The following is a 20,133-nucleotide window of genomic DNA, read 5'->3' as shown; positions in this document are numbered from 1 at the left end:
GCCAAACCATTTCCCACACTCAGTATAGGGCTTCTCACCAGTGTGACTTCTCATGTCTCATAAGGCTTCCTTTCACTCCAAAACATTTCCCACACTCAGCACATGAATAGGGCTTCTCACCAGTGTGAGATCTCTCATGACTGACAAGTTGTGATTTCCGCCCAAAACATTTCCCACACTCGGCACATGAATAGGGCTTCTCACCAGTGTGAGATCTCTCATGTGTGACAAGTTGTGATTTCCATCCAAAACATTTCCCACACTCAGCACATGAAAAAGGCTTCTCACCAGTGTGAGATCTCTCATGACTGACAAGTTGTGATTTCCGCCCAAAACATTTCCCACACTCGGCACATGAATAGGGCTTCTCACCAGTGTGAGATCTCTCATGTGTGACAAGTTGTGATTTCCATCCAAAACATTTCCCACACTCAGCACATGAAAAAGGCTTCTCACCAGTGTGAGATCTCTCATGACTGACAAGTTGTGATTTCCGCCCAAAACATTTCCCACACTCGGCACATGAATAGGGCTTCTCACCAGTGTGAGATCTCTCATGTGTGACAAGTTGTGATTTCCATCCAAAACATTTCCCACACTCAGCACATGAAAAAGGCTTCTCACCAGTGTGAGATCTCTCATGACTGACAAGTTGTGATTTCCGTACAAAACATTTCCCACACTCAGCACATGAAAAAGGCTTCTCACCAGTGTGAGATCTCTCATGTGTGACAAGTTGTGATTTCCATCCAAAACATTTCCCACACTCAGCACATGAAAAAGGCTTCTCACCAGTGTGAGATCTCTCATGACTGACAAGTTGTGATTTCCGTACAAAACATTTCCCACACTCAGCACATGAATAGGGCTTCTCGCCAGTGTGAGATCTCTCATGTGTGACAAGGCTTCCTTTCTCTCCAAAACTTTTCCCACACTCAGCACATGAATAGGGCTTCTCACCAGTGTGACATCTCTCATGTGTGACAAGGTGTGATTTACGCCCAAACCATTTCCCACACTCTGCACATGAATAGGGCTTCTCACCAGTGTGAGATCTCTCATGTTTGACAAGGTGTGATTTCCGTACAAAACATTTCCCACACTCAGCACATGAATAGGGCTTCTCACCAGTGTGCGATCTCTCATGATTCACAAGTTGTGATTTCCATCCAAAACATTTCCCACACTCAGCACATGAAAAAGGCTTCTCACCAGTGTGAGATCTCTCATGTGAGACAAGGTGCCATTTCCGTCCAAAACATTTCCCACATTCAACACATGAATAGGGCTTCTCCCCAGTGTGAGCTCTCTCATGTACGACAAGGTCTGGTTTACGCCCAAAACATTTCCCACACTCTGCACATGAATAGGGCTTCTCACCAGTGTGAAACCTTTCATGTATAACAAGCTGTGATTTCCATTTATAACATTTCCCACACTCAGCACAAGAATAGGGCTTCTCACCAGTGTGAGATCTCTCATGTGTGACAAGGTGTGATTTCCATACAAAACATTTCCCACATATCGAACAGGAATAAGACCCTCCAGCAGGGGGAGAGCTGTGCTGGGTATGAGGCCCCTCAGGGTTAGACAGGTGAGGGGGGCCTGGGGGCATATTTGGGGTCACCAGGATATCTGCAGGAGACTTGTCCAGTGACATCATCATCCGTTGTACAGTCTGTGGATACAGAGAGACGAGTCTCTGAGAGGTTCCTGATGCCGGGACTCCGCGCTGCAAATAGAGAAACATCATCACTTCCTGTTAGAGAATTCTGAGGGGAGGAGCAATTATCATTAGGGGCGGTCAGTGAGCTGCTGATAATTTGTTGGTGTAGGGATTGGATATCCTATTCATACGGCTGCAATCAAATGACATATTTATGAAGAATAAAGACTGATGCTTTTCCGTTAAAACCCCCAGTGGACTGTTTTCTATGTAACTAAGTGTAAACGGGGTGGAACCGATTGTACTATCCTTTTATCTATTGTTGAGCTGCTGATAATTCCAAGTTGATGCAAAGATGATGCAGATTGGAAATGGGCCAGATGCAGCATCTGCATAACTCTGCATATAATTATAATATAATTTGCACCATCTCAGAGTTATGGGCATGTCACTGACCATCACTAGTTATCAGCCTGACAGAGAACTGCAGAAGGTTGTGCTCATTACAGGTGGCCAATCACAGGACAATAACTTTGCGTGCACATTTTCTGTATCTTTGAACAAAGAAATACATTTCCTGAGAAATGTGATTCTCTGCATACAAATTGCATTATACTTGCATACAACTACAGAGTTAAATACATCTCATTGACCTCCCTACACATAAAGCATTGGCCATACATGGAAAGCAGTAAATTGCAGAGCTTGATGAGACAATGGCAGCAATGTGTTACTCCTGTGACAACAGACCTCTATGTACTTATAGCAAGAAATCTGTGTTATGTTTGTAGAGCAATGTGGTGTCACTTACACATTCTTACTACCATTGTATCCTCGTGTCACTCATATGCCCCTTGTAATGTCCCTTTATCTCTCTCTTGTCCCCAATTGTGCAAATAAAGATATTGTGACGTTACACAACACTAAATTATAGGAGCTGCGAGGTGGAGGAATTATCCATTTATGTCATGGAGATCCCAAACCACTAATACTTCTGTAGCTGGATATACTGTACATACATATATACTCCTATATATACAGCATAGCCGTATCTCTCCTCCCATCCTTCTGTTTAATAAGAAACCAAGCAGCTGAACCCTGCGGCTCCTATTGGACAGGAGATCAGAGGAGGTGGGGATTGGGTGTGACCAGAAATCACTGTGCCCCCCCTGTAAAACTTGGGAAACCTCTCCAGCTTTTTAACAAACCGGACATGACCCAATTTTTATTTTATTAATTCATTAGTGATGTCCATGGAGTTCCTCTTCCAGCGCCTCCTCTGCCTCTCCTGTGTGTCCCTGCTCAGTGCCTCCTCTGCCTCTCCTGTGTGTCCCCCCTCAGTGCCTCCTCTGCCTCTCCTGTGTGTCCCCCCTCAGTGCCTCCTCTGCCTCTCCTGTGTGTCCCCCCTCAGTGCTTCCTCTGCCTCTCCTGTGTGTCCCCTTCACTGCCTCCTCTGCCTCTCCTGTGTGTCCCCTCCACTGCCTCCTCTGCCTCTCCTGTGTGTCCCCTTCACTGCCTCCTCTGCCTCTCCTGTGTGTCCCCTTCACTGCCTCTCCTGTGTGCCCCCTTCACTGCCTCCTCTGCCTCTCCTGTGTGTCCCCCTCACTGCCTCCTCTGCCTCTCCTGTGTGTCCCCTTCACGGCCGCCTCTGCCTCTCCTGTGTGTCCCCTTCACTGCCTCTCCTGTGTGCCCCCTTCACTGCTTCCTCTGCCTCTCCTGTGTGTCCCCTTCACTGCCTCTCCTGTGTGTCCCCTTCACTGCCTCCTCTGCCTCTCCTGTGTGTCCCCTTCACTGCCTCCTCTGCCTCTCCTGTGTGTCCCTTTCACTGCCTCCTCTGCCTCTCCTGTGTGTCCCCTCCAGTGCCTCCTCTGCCTCTCCTGTGTGCCCCCTTCACTGCCTCCTCTGCCTCTCCTGTGTGTCCCCTTCACTGCCTCTCCTGTGTGCCCCCTTCACTGCCTCCTCTGCCTCTCCTGTGTGTCACATTCACTGCCTCTCCTGTGTGTCCCCTTCACTGCCTCCTCTGCCTCTCCTGTGTGTCCCCTTCACTGCCTCCTCTGCCTCTCCTGTGTGTCCCATTCACTGCCTCTCCTGTGTGTCCCCTTCACTGCCTCCTCTGCCTCTCCTGTGTGTCCCCTTAACTGCCTCCTCTGCCTCTCCTGTGTGTCCCCTTCACTGCCTCCTCTGCCTCTCCTGTGTGTCCCCTTCACTGCCTCCTCTGCCTCTCCTGTGTGTCCCCTTCACTGCCTCTCCTGTGTGCCCCCTTCACTGCCTCCTCTGCCTCTCCTGTGTGTCCCCTTCACTGCCTCTCCTGTGTGCCCCCTTCACTGCCTCCTCTGCCTCTCCTGTGTGTCCCCTTCACTGCCTCCTCTGCCTCTCCTGTGTGTCCCCTTCAGTGACCCCTCTGCCTCTCCTGTGTGTCCCCTTCTCAGCCTCTCCTGTGTGTTCCCTTTACTGCCTCTCCTGTGTGCCCCCTTCACTGCCTCCTCTGCCTCTCCTGTGTGTCCCATTCACTGCCTCTCCTGTGTGTCCCCTTCACTGCCTCCTCTGCCTCTCCTGTGTGTGCCCTCCTCTGCCTCTCCTGTGTGTCCCCTTCACTGCCTCCTCTGCCTCTCCTGTGTGTCCCCTTCACTGCCTCCTCTGCCTCTCCTGTGTGTCCCCTTCACTGCCTCCTCTGCCTCTCCTGTGTGTCCCCTTCACTGCCTCTCCTGTGTGCCCCCTTCACTGCCTCCTCTGCCTCTCCTGTGTGTCCCCTTCACTGCCTCTCTTGTGTGCCCCCTTCACTGCCTCCTCTGCCTCTCCTGTGTGTCCCCCTTCAGTACCTCCTGTGTGAATAGCAGGCATTCTACCCTCTTTAAGTCATCACATCACACAGGGTTTGCCATGAGAAGCTCTTAGGCTCGGTCACATTTGAGCTGGAACATAAATTTGCCTTCCCAAAACAGAAGGTATTTGTGATTATTCAGGTTGGAGTGAGCAAATGATGTCTCCCACAATGCATAACTGCAGAATATGCAAATCATCCCTTTGCTGTCCCTGAAAGCTAAAACAACCTGATACATCATTGCATTCCAGCGGATCTGCGGGTGTGTTCAGCTTTCAGGGTCAACATAAGGATGATTAGCATATTCAGCAGTAGTGCATTGTGGGACACCCTTAAATGCTCTCTCCAACCTGAATAAGCACAAATACCTTCTTTGTTAAAAGAACACTATCAAAGTTTACGTTTTTTCCAGACGCCCTTCAGAAGTTACAAGAGACTTAGTAATAGTAGATAATGGTAGAAGGAAAAAAGACATCCATCAGCTTATCAGACCTTGCATAGTGCTAGGATAGTGAAGTTGGTGTCGGGTTCCTCTATTAAGCTTATCAGACCTTGCATAGTGCTAGGACAGTGTAGTGGTGACGGGTTCCTCTATTCAGCTTATCAGACCTTGCATAGTGCTAGGACAGTGCAGTGGTGATAGGTTCCTCTATTCAGCTTATCTGATCTTACATAGTGCTAGGACAGTGCAGTGTTGATGGGTTCCTCTATTCTGCTTATCAGACCTTGCATAGTGCTAGGACAGTGCAGAGGTGTTGGGTTCCTCTATTCAGCTTATCAGACCTTGCATAGTGCTAGGACAGTGCAGTGGTGACTGGTTCCTCTATTCAGCTCATCAGACCTTGCATAGTGCTAGGACAGTGCAGTGGTGTCGGGTTCCTCTATTCAGCTTATCAGACCTTGCATAGTGCTAGGACATTGCAGTGGTGTCGGGTTCCTCTATTCAGCTTATCAGACCTTGCATAGTGCTAGGACAGTGCAGTGGTGTCGGGTTCCTCTATTCAGCTTATCAGACCTTGCATAGTGCTGGGACAGTACAGTGGTGTCGGGTTCCTCTATTCAGCTTATCAGACCTTGCATAGTGCTGGGACAGTACAGTGGTGTCGGGTTCCTCTATTCAGCTTATCAGACCTTGCATAGTGCTAGGACAGTGCAGTGGTGACGGGTTCCTCTATTCAGCTTATCAGACCTTGCACAGTGCTAGGACAGTGCAGTGGTGTCGGGTTTCTCTATTCAGCTTATCAGACCTTGCATAGTGCTGGGACAGTGCAGTGGTGACGGGTTCCTCTATTCAGCTTATCAGACCTTGCATAGTGTTAGGAAAGAGCTGTGGTGACGATTCCTCTATTCAGCTTATCAGACCTTGCATAGTGCTAGGACAGTGCAGTGGTGACGGGTTCCTCTATTCAGCTTATCAGACATTGCATAGTGCTAGGACAGTGCAGTGGTGACAGGTTCCTCTATTCAGCTTATCAGACCTTGCATAGTGCTAGGACAGTGCAGTAGCGAGGGGTTCCTCTATCAGCTTATCAGACATTGCATAGTGCTAGGGCAGTGCAGTGGTGTCGGGTTCCTCTAGTCAGCTTATTAGATCTTGCATAGTGCTGGGACAGTGCAGTGGTGACAGGTTCCTCTATTCAGCTTATCAGACCTTGCATAGTGCTAGGACAGTGCAGTGGTGACGGGTTCCTCTTTTCAGATTATCAGACCTTGCATAGTGCTAGGACAGTGCAGTGGTGACGGGTTCCTCTATTCAGCTTATCAGACCTTGCATAGTGCTAGGACAGTGCAGTGGTGTCGGGTTCCCCTATTCAGCTTATCAGACCTTGCATAGTGCTAGGACAGTGCAGTGGTGTCGGGACCCTCTATTCAGCTTATCAGGTGTTGCATAGTGCTAGGACAGTGCAGTGGTGACGGGTTCCTCTATTCAGCTTATCAGAGCTTGCATAGTGCTAGGACAGTGCAGTGGTGACGGGTTCCTCTATTCAGCGTATCAGACCTTGCATAGTGCTAAGACAGGGCAGTGGTGACGGGTTCCTCTATTCAGCTTATCAGACCTTGCATAGTGCTAGGACAGTGCAGTGGTGTCGGGTTCCTCTATTCAGCTTATCAGATCTTGCATAGTGCTAGGACAGTGCAGTGGTGTCGGGTTCCTCTATTCAGCTTATCAGATCTTGCATAGTGCTAGGACAGTGCAGTGGTGTCAGGTTCCTCTATTCAGCTTATCAGACCTTGCACAGTGCTAGGACAGTGCAGTGGTGACAGATTCCTCTATTCAGCTTTTCAGACATTGCATAGTGCTAGGACAGTGCAGTGGTGACTGGTTCCTCTATTCAGCTTATCAGACATCGCATAGTGCTAGGACAGTGTAGTGGTGACGAGTTCCACTATTCAGCTTATCAGATCTTGCATAGTGCTAGAACAGTGCAGTGGTGATAGGTTCCTCTATTCAGTTTATCAGACCTTGCATAGTGCTAGGACTGTGCAGTGGTGTCGGGTACCTCTATTCAGCTTATCAGAGCTTACATAGTGCTAGGACAGTGCAGTGGTGATAGGTTCCTCTATTCAGCTTATCAGAGCTTGCATAGTGCTAGGACAGTGTAGTGGTGTCGGGTTCCTCTATTCAGCTTATCAGACCTTGCATAGTGCTAGGACAGTGCAGCGGTGACAGGTTCCTCTATTCAGCTTACCAGACCTTGCATAGTGCTAGGACAGTGCAGTGGTCACAGGTTCCTCTATTCAGCTTATCAGATCCTGCAAAGTACTAGGACTGTGCAGTGGTGTCGGGTTCCTCTATTCAGCTCATCAGACCTTGTATAGTGCTAGGACAGTGCAGTAGTGATAGGTTCCTCTATTCAGCTTATCAGACCTCGCATAGTGCTGGAACAGTGCAGTGGTAACGAATTCCGCTATTCAGCTTATCAGATCTCGCATAGTGCTAGGACAGTGCAGTGGTGATAGGTTCCTCTATTCAGCTTATCAGACCTTGCATAGTGCTAGACCAGTGGAGTGGTGTCGGGTTCCTCTATTCAGCTTATCAGACCTTGCATAGTGCTAGGACAGTGCAGTGGTGTCGGGTTCCGCTATTCAGCTTATCAGACCTTGCATAGTGCTAGGACAGTGCAGTGGGGACCGGTTCCTCTATTCAGCTTATCAGACCTTGCATAGTGCTAGGGCAGTGCAGTGGTGTCGGGTTCCTCTATTCAGCTTATCAGACGTTGCATAGTGCTAGGGCAGTGCAGTGGTGTCGGGTTCCTCTATTCAGCTTATCAGACCTTGCATAGTGCTAGGACAGTGCAGTGGTGACAGGTTCCTCTATTCAGTTTATCAGACCTTGCATAGTGCAAGGACAGTGCAGTGGTGACGGGTTCCTCTATTCAGCTTATCAGACCTTGCATAGTGATAGGACAGTGCAGTGGTGATAGGTTCCTCTTTTCAGCTTATCAAACCTTGCATAGTGCTAGGACAGTGCAGTGGTGAGGGGTTCCCCTATTCAGCTTATCAGCCCTTGCATAGTGCTGGGACAGTGCAGTGGTGATGGGTTCCTCTATTCAGCTTATCAGACCTTGCATAGTGCTAGGACAGTGCAGTGGTGACGGGTTCCTCTATTCAGCTTATCAGACCTCGCATAGTGCTAGGACAGTGCAGTGGTGACAGGTTCCTCTATTCAGCTTATCAGACCTTGCATAGTGCTAGGACAGTGTAGTGGTGACAAGTTCCACTATTCAGCTTATCAGATCTTGCACAGTGCTAGAACAGTGCAGTGGTGACAGGTTCCTCTATTCAGTTTATCAGACCTTGCATAGTGCTAGGAAAGTGCAGTGGTGTTGGGTACCTCTATTCAGCTTATCAGAGCTTACATAGTGCTAAGACAGTGCAGTGGTGACGGGTTCCTCTATTCAGCTTATCAGAGCTTGCATAGTGCTAAGACTGTGCAGTGGTGACAGGTTCCTCTATTCAGCTTACCAGAGCTTGCATAGTGCTAGGACAGTGCAGTGGTGGCAGGTTCCTCTATTCAGCTTATCAGATCCTGCAAAGTACTAGGACTGTGCAGTGGTGTCGGGTTCCTCTATTCAGCTTATCAGACCTTGCATAGTGCTAGGACAGTGCAGTGGTGTCGGGTTCCTCTATTCAGCTTATCAGACCTTGCATAGTGGTAGGAAAGTGCTGTGGTGACGATTCCTCTATTCAGCTTATCAGACCTTGCATAGTGCTAGGACAGTGCAGTGGTGTCGGGTTCCTCTATTCAGCTTATCAGACCTTGCATAGTGCTAGGACAGTGCAGTGGTGACGGGTTCCTCTATTCAGCTTATCAGACATTGCATAGTGCTAGGACAGTGCAGTGGTGACAGGTTCCTCTATTCAGCTTATCAGACCTTGCATAGTGCTAGGAAAGTGCTGTGGTGACGATTCCTCTATTCAGCTTATCAGACCTTGCATAGTGCTAGGACAGTGCAGTGGTGTCGGGTTCCTCTATTTAGCTTATCAGACCTTGCATAGTGCTAGGACAGTGCAGTGGTGACGGGTTCCTCTATTCAGCTTATCAGACCTTGCATAGTGCTAGGACAGTGCAGCAGTGTCGGGTTCCTCTATTGAGCTTATCAGACCTTGCATAGTGCTAGGACAGTGCAGCGGTGTCGGGTTCCTCTATTGAGCTTATTAGACCTTGCATAGTGCTAGGACAGTGCAGTGGTGATGGGTTCCTCTATTCAGCTTATCAGACCTTGCATAGTGCTAGGACAGTGCAGTGGTGACGGGTGCCTCTATTCAGCTTATCAGACCTTGCATAGTGCTAGGACAGTGCAGTGGTGACAGGTTCCTCTATTCAGATTATCAGACCTTGCATAGTGCTAGGACAGTGCAGTGGTGATAGGTTCCTCTATTCAGCTTATCAGACCTTGCATAGTGCTAGGACAGTGCAGTGGTGTCGGGTTCCTCTATTCAGCTTATCAGACCTTGCATACTGCTAGGACAGTGCAGTGGTGTCGGGTTCCTCTATTCAGCTTATCAGACCTTGCATAGTGCTAGGACAGTGCAGTGGTGTCAGGTTCCACTATTCAGCTTATCAGATCCTGCAAAGTACTAGGACTGTGCAGTGGTGTCGGGTTCCTCTATTCAGCTCATCAGACCTTGTATAGTGCTAGGACAGTGCAGTGGTGAGGGGTTCCTCTAGTCAGCTTATCAGACCTTGCATAGTGCTAGGACAGTGCAGTGGTGTCGGGTTCCTTTATTCATCTCATCAGACCTTGCCTAGTGCTAGGACAGTGCAGTGGTGTCGTGTTCCTATATTCAGCTTATCAGACCTTGCATAGTGCTAGGACAGTGCAGTGGTGACAGGTTCCTCTAGTCAGCTTATCAGACCTTGCATAGTGCTAGGACAGTGCAGTGGTGTCGGGTTCCTCTATTCAGCTTCTCAGACCACTGCACTGTCCTAGCAATATGCAAGGTCTGATAAGCTGAATTTTCTTTTACTACCACTATCTGCCATTACTAAGTCCATTTTAACTCCTAAAGGGCTTCAGAAAAAAACGTAAACTTTGATAGTATTCCTTTAAGAAGCAACGTTTTTGTCTTGCATAGCATTCTAGTAAGAGGGCTTGTTGGTCCTTTGTAGCCCCTTACACACTCCTGGGAGTTCTGGTTCCCCATGAGCTTGCTGGGCAATCTGTAAATGTGAGCTGGAGTAACAGGAGGACAGCGGATGTGATGTAACATGTGCTGTGACTTCCTGTCCTTGTCATGGCTATCTATGCCACGTGTGATTTCTGTCACTGCGATGGGCACAGCATACATCTCCACACTACTGATGGACGAACATTGCGAATTAATGTTCACGGACTATTCATAGACTCTTATGCAAATGTTTCCCAACCGAACGCTTGCGGGGGACTCCATTGCCTTTCATACTATCCAAAAACCAGGGCAGCTGCATGGCGGACGGGGAAAAATAGCAAAATTTACCTCCAAAATATGTATTTTACACACAGGCTTTATTTAGAGAGGCAGAGGCTATAAACAGAACCAAAGACGAAGAAAAAATAGACTTATACATACCTGAGGCTTCCTCCAGCTCCATAAGCCTGGATCGCTCCCACGCCGTCATCCTCTGCATCCTTTTTCCATTTTCAGGTATGCTTCGTCCCTTTAAATATTTGGCTTATACCTGCTTAATTTTTTTAAGTACACTGCAATCACAAAATATGCTGCTTGTGCACTGTGGGCCTAACACTGCACTACAAGCTCCACAGTGATGTGAAAGGCTGTGTGTGACACTGTCAGGTGACAACATTTCTACAGTACAATACGGCCACTCAACCGCTATTTTTGCACAGTGATGGGCTGTAACAGCCACACACTACACTATACTAAACAGGTAATGTATATAAGCTAAAAAGCACACCACAAACAACAACAAATAACAGAAGGATCAGTCCACAAAAGGACTTTTGGAGTCCCTAGTTGGTGGACTGCAAGGAGCAGAACACCTATGGAGGAAGCAGCACACCTCTCCCTACACTGACACCAGGCACACAGCTACACAGCACTGGATTACACAAAACAATGTCAGCAAGCTATCTCTCTGTCCCTTAATCAGCAGCACAGCTCCCCCTACACTGACTCCAGGCACACAGCTACACAGCACTGAATAACACAGAACACTGTCAGCAAGCTATCTCTCTGTCCCTCAATCAGCTGCACAGCTCCCCCTACACTGACTGAAGGCACACAGCTACACAGGACTGAATATCACAGAACACTGTCAGCAAGCTTTCTCTCTCCCCCTCAATCAGCAGCACAGCTCTCTCTGCACTGACTCCAGGCACACAGCTACACAGCACTGAATATCACAGAACACTGTCCGCAAGCTATCTCTCTGTCCCCCAATAAGCTGCACAGCTCTCCCTACACTGACTGAAGGCACACAGCTACACAGCACAGATAACACAGAACTTTTTTTTAGCAAGCTATCTCTCTGTCCCTCACTCATCAGCACAGCTCCCCCTACACTGACTGAAGGCACACAGCTACACAGCACTGAATAACACAGAACACTGTCAGCAAGCTATCTCTCTGTCCCTCAATCAGCAGCACAGCTCTCCCTACACTGACTGAAGGCACACAGCTACACAGCACTGAATAACAGAGGACACTGTCAGAAAGCTATCTCTCTGTCCCTTAATCAGCAGCACTGCTCTCCCTACACTGACTGAAGGCACACAGCTACACAGCACTGAGTAACACAAAACAATGTCAGCAAGCTATCTCTGTCCTTCAATCAGCAGCACAGCTCTCCCTACATTGACTAAAGGCACACAGCTACACAGCACTGAGTAACACAAAACAATGTCAGCAAGCTCTCTCTCTCTGTCCCTCAGTCAGCAGCACAGCTCTCCCTACACTGACTGAAGGCACACAGCTACACAGCACTGATAACAGAAAACTTTTAGCAAGCTATCTCTCTGTCCCTCAATCAGCAGCACAGCTCTCTCTGCACTGACTCCAGGCACAAAGCACTGAATATCACAGAACACTGTCAGCAAGCTATCTCTCTGTCCCTCAATAAGCAGCACAGCTCCCCCTACACTGACTGAAGGAACACAGCTACACAGCACTGAATAACACAGAACACTGTCAGCAAGCTATCTCTCTGTCCCTCAATCAGCAGCACAGCTCTCCCTACACTGACTGAAGGCACACAGCTACACTGCACTGAATAACACAGAACACTGACTGCAAGCTATCTCTCTGACCCTCAATCAGCAGCACAGCTCCCCCTACACTGACTGAAGGCACACAGCTGCACAGCACTGAATAACACAGAACACTGTCAGCAAGCTATCTCTCTGTCCCTCAATCAGCAGCACAGCTCTCCTTACACTGACAGAAGGCAAACAGCTACACAGCACTGAACAACACAGAACACTGTCAGCAAGGTATCTCTCTGCCCCTCAATCAGCAGCAGCGCTCTCCATACACTGACTGAAGGCACACAGCTTGCTGACAGTGTTCTGTGTTATTCAGTGCTGTGTAGCTATCTCTCTGTCCCTCAATCAGCAGCACAGCTCCCCCTACACTGACTGAAGGCACACAGCTACACAGCACTGACTAACACAGAACACTGTCAGCAAGCTATCTCTCTGTCCCTCAATTAGCAGCCCAGCTCTCCCTACACTGACTAAAGGCACACAGCTACACAGCACTAAATAACAGAGAACACTGTCAGCAAGCTATCTCTCTGTCCCCCAATCAGCAGCACAGCTCTCCCTACACTGACTCCAGGCACACAGCTACACAGCACTGAATAACACAGAACACTGTCAGCAAGCTATCTCTCTGTCCCTCAATCAGCAGCACAGCTCTCCCTACACTAACTGAAGGCACACAGCTACACTGCACTGAATAACATAGAACAATGTCTGCAAGCTATCTCTATGTCCCTCAATAAGCAGCAGAACTCTCCCTACACTGAGTGAAGGCACACAGCTACACATCACTGAATAACACAGAACACTGTCAGCAAGCTATCTCTCTGTCCCTCAATCAGCAGCACAGCTCTCCCTACACTGACTCCAGGCACACAGCTACACAGCACTGAATAACACAGAACACTGTCTGCAAGCTATCTCTCTGTCCCCCAATCACCAGCACAGCTCTCCCTACACTGACTCCAGGCACACAGCTACACAGCTCTGAATAACACAGAACACTGTCAGCAAGCTATCTCTCTGTCCCCCAATCAGCAGCACAGCTCCCCTGCACTGGCTGAAGGAACACAGCTACACAGCACTGAATAACACAGAACAATGTCAGCAAGCTATCTCTCTGTCCCTCACTCAGCAGCACAGCTCTCCCTACACTGACTCCAGGCACACAGCTACACAGCACTGAATAACACAGAACACTGTCAGCAAGCTATCTCTCTGTCCCTCAATCAGCAGCAGCGCTCTCCCTACACTGACTGAAGGCACACAGCTACACAGCACTGAATAACACAGAACACTGTCAGCAAGCCAATTCTCTCTGTCCCTCAATCTGCAGCACAGATCTCCCTACACTGACTGAAGGCACACAGCACTGAATAACACAGAACACTGTCAGCAAGCTATCTCTCTGTCCCTCAATCAGCAGCACAGCTCTCCCTACACTGACTCCATGGCACACAGCTACACAGCACTGAATAACACAGAACACTGTCAGCAAGCTATCTCTCTGTCCCTCAATCTGCAGCACAGCTCTCCCTACACTGACTCCAGGCACACAGCTACACAGCACTGACTAACACAGAACACTGTCAGCAAGCTATCTCTCTGTCCCTCAATCTGCAGCACAGCTCTCCCTACACTGACTCCAGGCACACAGCTACACAGCACTGACTAACACAGAACACTGTCAGCAAGCTATCTCTCTGTCCCTCAATCTGCAGCACAGCTCTCCCTACACTGACTCCAGGCACACAGCTACACAGCACTGACTAACACAGAACACTGTCAGCAAGCTATCTCTCTGTCCCTCAATCTGCAGCACAGCTCTCCCTACACTGACTCCAGGCACACAGCTACACAGTATGTCACACTTTGCCAATTTCGGCTTAACCTTAATTGTACATATAAGTTGAGAGGGACCTTAGATCAAGTCCCTCTTCCCTGGATCAGAACTGTCAGGCAGACGTTTTCTGTACACAAGGATTTGCAAATAGTGGTAAGTGCCCCAAATCACTGTGTACTGATTAGAGTAAATGCCAGATTTACTGGATGGTAGTATGTTCCAAAACAGTGAATACGCATGTAAGGGTCTTTGCTGATCCCCCCCCACTCAGTGGTCTCTTGGTGGGGTGTAGCTATCTTGCATGTATGATATCAGTCACAGTTTGGATACTGAAGTAAACCTACCTAGACCTGGCTTGTACACAATGGGCGCACTTTTTCCTTATTGGAAGGCTGGATAGCTATTGTGCATCATCACCAGCCCACCATTTTTTTGTCAAGGAGATTGACCCCATAGGGGTTAAAATAAGCCTTCATGGAAGGTAGCTGGGTATATAAATCACCATGGGTGTATGAAGGAGTGAGGTATAGAGTGTGGCTATTAGGTGCTACTCAACAATTGTTTCACCTCATTTCATGAGGCGTCGTCAGGAGTGATGTGATACACATTGAAATATACACTATATACAAAATATACAAATCATTCCCCCCACCAGCAAAGTTTCCCCCAGCAACCTGCTCAAGTCAGAGCTGAGTGTGGACTGAGCACAAAGGTTTAAATACCCTCCAGCCGTTCCTGCCCCCTTCCAAAGTACCTCCTCCTCATGTGTCCGCATCCATGTTCCTCCCCCACATTAGTAACGGTGCTGCCCTGTCATCCGCCTGTTTCCGCAATGTCCCGGTGAGCGGCATCTCGCTGTATGATTCACTTCCTGCCTGTTACCTCACAGACGGCGACGTCACATCCGCCCACCGTTCGAGCGTGCCAATAGGCTGGCGGACTCTGTGCGTCGCCGCCGCCCACTGTTTCCTTGGCAACCTAATACGTGTTCTCAGTTGCCTTGGAAGCGTGTATACAAATGCATTGCGGACTCTGCCGCCTGTGTTAGGCGCATCGATCGCCCGTCATTATGCATAAATATGAGGCATATCAATCCTCACATAGGTGGCACTCTATTTCGCAAATTGGACATCCGTTTATACTCATATTTCCCTATCTTCTGCTGTTTAGGCATGGGTGGTTAACCTTAGTGGAGTAGATATGTATAGCAATGAACATAATTATATCCACGGAAAAGGGGGGGTCATCCCCCCTGGACCAAATATATACATATTTCTTAGTCCCGGCCACATGTTGGTGTTAAGGCATATGCAGGAGGTGGCATAATATCCAGCTGCTACTGCGCCTGCAATTGGGCTGCAGAGGGGGAGACTGGAGGGAGAGGGGGGGGGGGGGATGATGAGGGAGAAGGAGGGGAGGGGGGGGCGGAGGGAGAGTGGATGGCAATCAAATCCATTAGTACAGGTGTCACGGTACATTGTTAGAAGTATCCGGCAATTAAATCAGACAAATCGATCATGCCGCTGTATATGACCTGATTTCTCAAATGAAACCCTTTATGGAAAAATCCTCATTCAGACCCCGTGGTGCAATAGTGTCCAACCGAAAGATCCATGCTAGTTCCAACTGTAGAAGCTTCTTGTCTAGATCACCCCCTCTTTTTCCTTGTTTCCATTGCTGCAAACCCCAAAATGAGATGGCCAGGGGGTCAGATTGATGGACGGAATTCATGTGTTTTGCAACCGGGGTGTCACGTTTATGTTTTATGTCCCCTACGTGTTCCAACACTCTATCTTTCAGGGCTCTGGTAGTTTTACCCACGTAGAGGAGATCGCAATTGCAACTTGCAATATAGAACACCCCTCTTGTGTTGCAGTTGAAGAACGACCTCATGGTAAACTTCCTATTTACTGTTTTTGCCCAAAAGTCTTTCTTTTTTGCTATGAACGGGCATGCCTTACAGTGTCCACATTTAAAACAACCCAATGGTTTGGGAGGTAACCAATTGACGTGAGTATCAATCGTTTTCGATCTGGAGAAAGCACTGTGGACCAACTTGTCCCTTAGGTTTTCGGTGCGTCTGTATGTGATTGACGGCTTAGTTGAGAGATGTCTAGTGAGTTCTTTGTCCTGATGGAGGACTGGCCAATATTTATCCATAATTTGATAAATGTGATGGGATTGTTTTGAGTAGGAGCCTATCAGCCTCACTATTTTGCTGTCATTTCTTCCTTCACTCACTAGGGGAGTTTTTTTGTCACTCAGTGTCTCTTCTCTTTTTCTACCTTTCACTCTCCTGTACGCTTTTTCAATGACAGTGTCTGGAAATCCTCTTTGGTGGAATCTGTTTCTGAGGAGGTCACTCTCCTTTTCAAATTCCATCTCTGTCGAGCAGTTTCTCCGCGCACGCAGAAACTGACCGACAGGAATCCCTGCTTTCAAAGATCTCGGATGTGCGCTATTCCAATGGAGTAGGGAATTAGTCGCAGTGGCTTTCCTAAAGATTTTTGTGCTCAACTCTCCTTCAGAACTTTTTGTGATTTCTAAATCCAAAAATGTGATTGTGACAGGATCAATTTCGAAGGTGAAATGCATGCCTATCTGGTTGTTATTCAATATTTCCACGAAATTTACAAACAACTCTCTTGGCCCCTCCCATAGGATCAAGACATCGTCAATAAATCTCCCCCAAAAGGAAATGTGGGATGTAAAGAAAAGCATGTCCTCACTGAACACACAAGTGTCCTCCCACCAGCCCAGGAACAAATTTGCATATGAGGGAGCACACGCCGTCCCCATAGCACTGCCCCTGAGCTGGTGGTACCATTCGTCGTCAAACATGAATGTATTGTTGGTAAGTATAAATTCTAGAGCTTTCACAAGGAAGTTTGAGTGTACATTAAGATGTGTACCTCTGGATCTCAAAAAATACTTGACCGCTTGAATACCTAGATCATGCCTGATGTTGCTGTAAAGAGCTTCAACATCAAGGCTTGCAAGGAGGGTGGTGTTTGAAATCTGAAGGCCCTGTATTCTCATCAGAACATCTTTAGTGTCCCTTAAATATGATGGTAGGGACTCGACAAACGGTCTTAAAAATGAGTCCACATATTGACTTAACACATCTGTTAAGTTGCCTCTGCCTGATACAATGGGTCTCCCTGGGGGGTCCACTTTATTCTTGTGTATCTTTGGAAGGGCATAAAATACAGACGCAATGGGATGTTTGATTGATTGTTTGAGATGCTCGTAATCGTTTTAATCCAGGGCCCCTTGAGTAAAGCCTTCAGAGAGAAGGTCTTTCAATGCTTTTTTATGTTCACTGACTGGATTGGTTCTCAGCAGGCCATATTGATCTTTCTGATTAAGAATTTTCATACACATTTCGACATATTTCGTGTCATCCATAATCACTGCATTTCCCCCCTTGTCTGCGGGTTTAATCGTGATGGTTTTATTGGAGCATAAATTCTCCAGGGCCACGACCTCTCCTTCTGTAAGGTTGCTCCCCTTCTCCCCTCTCCTATGGATCTGTTTCTCAAGCATGCGTAAATCTCTCACCACCATATTTACAAAGGTCTGAATGTGAGTGTGTTGTGAAAACGTGGGGCAATATGCACTTTTAGGATTGAGTGTGCTGACCGGGGTCATGCCCCTGTCTCCCTCATTCTCCAACATGAGTTCATTTAGGGCTTCAAGGGCTCATTTTGGGGTTTGCAGCAATGGAAACAAGGAAAAAGAGGGGGTGATCTAGACAAGAAGCTTCTACAGTTGGAACTAGCATGGATCTTTCGGTTGGACACTATTGCACCACGGGGTCTGAATGAGGATTTTTCCATAAAGGGTTTCATTTGAGAAATCAGGTCATATACAGCGGCATGATCGATTTGTCTGATTTAATTGCCGGATACTTCTAACAATGTACCGTGACACCTGTACTAATGGATTTGATTGCCATCCACTCTCCCTCCGCCCCCCCCCTCCCCTCCTTCTCCCTCATCATCCCCCCCCCCCCCCCTCTCCCTCCAGTCTCCCCCTCTGCAGCCCAATTGCAGGCGCAGTAGCAGCTGGATATTATGCCACCTCCTGCATATGCCTTAACACCAACATGTGGCCGGGACTAAGAAATATGTATATATTTGGTCCAGGGGGGATGACCCCCCCTTTTCCGTGGATATAATTATGTTCATTGCTATACATATCTACTCCACTAAGGTTAACCACCCATGCCTAAACAGCAGAAGATAGGGAAATATGAGTATAAACGGATGTCCAATTTGCGAAATAGAGTGCCACCTATGTGAGGATTGATATGCCTCATATTTATGCATAATGACGGGCGATCGATGCGCCTAACACAGGCGGCAGAGTCCGCAATGCATTTGTATACACGCTTCCAAGGCAACTGAGAACACGTATTAGGTTGCCAAGGAAACAGTGGGCGGCGGCGACGCACAGAGTCCGCCAGCCTATTGGCACGCTCGAACGGTGGGCGGATGTGACGTCGCCGTCTGTGAGGTAACAGGCAGGAAGTGAATCATACAGCGAGATGCCGCTCACCGGGACATTGCGGAAACAGGCGGATGACAGGGCAGCACCGTTACTAATGTGGAGGAGGAACATGGATGCGGACACATGAGGAGGAGGTACTTTGGAAGGGGGCAGGAACGGCTGGAGGGTATTTAAACCTTTGTGCTCAGTCCACACTCAGCTCTGACTTGAGCAGGTTGCTGGGGGAAACTTTGCTGGTGGGGGGAATGATTTGTATATTTTGTATATAGTGTATATTTCAATGTGTATCACATCACTCCTGACGACGCCTCATGAAATGAGGTGAAACAATTGTTGAGTAGCACCTAATAGCCACACTCTATACCTCACTCCTTCATACACCCATGGTGATTTATATACCCAGCTACCTTCCATGAAGGCTTATTTTAACCCCTATGGGGTCAATCTCCTTGACAAAAAAATGGTGGGCTGGTGATGATGCACAATAGCTATCCAGCCTTCCAATAAGGAAAAAGTGCGCCCATTGTGTACAAGCCAGGTCTAGGTAGGTTTACTTCAGTATCCAAACTGTGACTGATATCATACATGCAAGATAGCTACACCCCACCAAGAGACCACTGAGTGGGGGGGGATCAGCAAAGACTCTTACATGCGTATTCGCTGTTTTGGAACATACTACCATCCAGTAAATCTGGCATTTACACTAATCAGTACACAGTGATTTGGGGCACTTACCACTATTTGCAAATCCTTGTGTACAGAAAACATCTGCCTGACAGTTCTGATCCAGGGAAGAGAGACTTGATCTAAGGTCCCTCTCAACTTATATGTACAATTAAGGTTAAGCCGAAATTGGCAAAGTGTGACATACTATTTACCTGTACTGCTTTCGGTAGAGTGTTTACACAGCTACACAGCACTGAATAACACAGAACACTGTCAGCAAGCTATCTCTCTGTCCCTCACTCAGCAGCACAGCTCTCCCTACACTGACTCCAGGCACACAGCTACAAAGCACTGAATAACACAGAACACTGTTAGCAAGCTATCTCTCTGTCCCTTAATCAGCAGCACAGCTCTCCCTACACTGACTGAAGGCACACAGCTACACAGCACTGAACAACACAGAACACTGTCAGCAAGCTATCTCTCTGTCCCTCAATCAGCAGCACAGCTCTCCCTACACTGACTCCAGGCACACAGCTACACAGCACTGAATAACACAGAACACTGTCAGCAAGCTATCTCTCTATCCCTCAATCAGCAGCACAGCTCCCCCTACACTGACTCCAGGCACACAGCTACACAGCACTGAATAACACAGAACACTGTCAGCAAGCTATCTCTCTATCCCTCAATCAGCAGCACAGCTCCCCCTACACTGACTCCAGGCACACAGCTACACAGCACTGAATAACACAGAACACTGTCAGCAAGCTATCTCTCTATCCCTCAATCAGCAGCACAGCTCCCCCTACACTGACTCCAGGCACACAGCTACACAGCACTGAATAACACAGAACACTGTCAGCAAGCTATCTCTCTGTCCCTCAATCAGCAGCACAGCTCTCCCTACACTGACTCCAGG

General features: G+C 48.1%; 1 pseudogene; it reads right to left on the bottom strand.

Moving 5' to 3' along the window:
- Positions 1–1,725, bottom strand: part of LOC137537274 (zinc finger protein 721-like) — a 79,779-nt pseudogene extending 78,054 nt beyond the window's left edge.
- Positions 1,726–20,133: the final 18,408 nt, after the last annotated feature.

Source organism: Hyperolius riggenbachi, chromosome 10 (assembly GCF_040937935.1).
Source record: "Hyperolius riggenbachi isolate aHypRig1 chromosome 10, aHypRig1.pri, whole genome shotgun sequence".
Lineage (NCBI taxonomy): Eukaryota > Metazoa > Chordata > Amphibia > Anura > Hyperoliidae > Hyperolius > Hyperolius riggenbachi.
The sequence above is the reverse complement of the archived record's forward strand: the minus strand, read 5'-3'. Positions and strand labels throughout refer to the sequence as shown.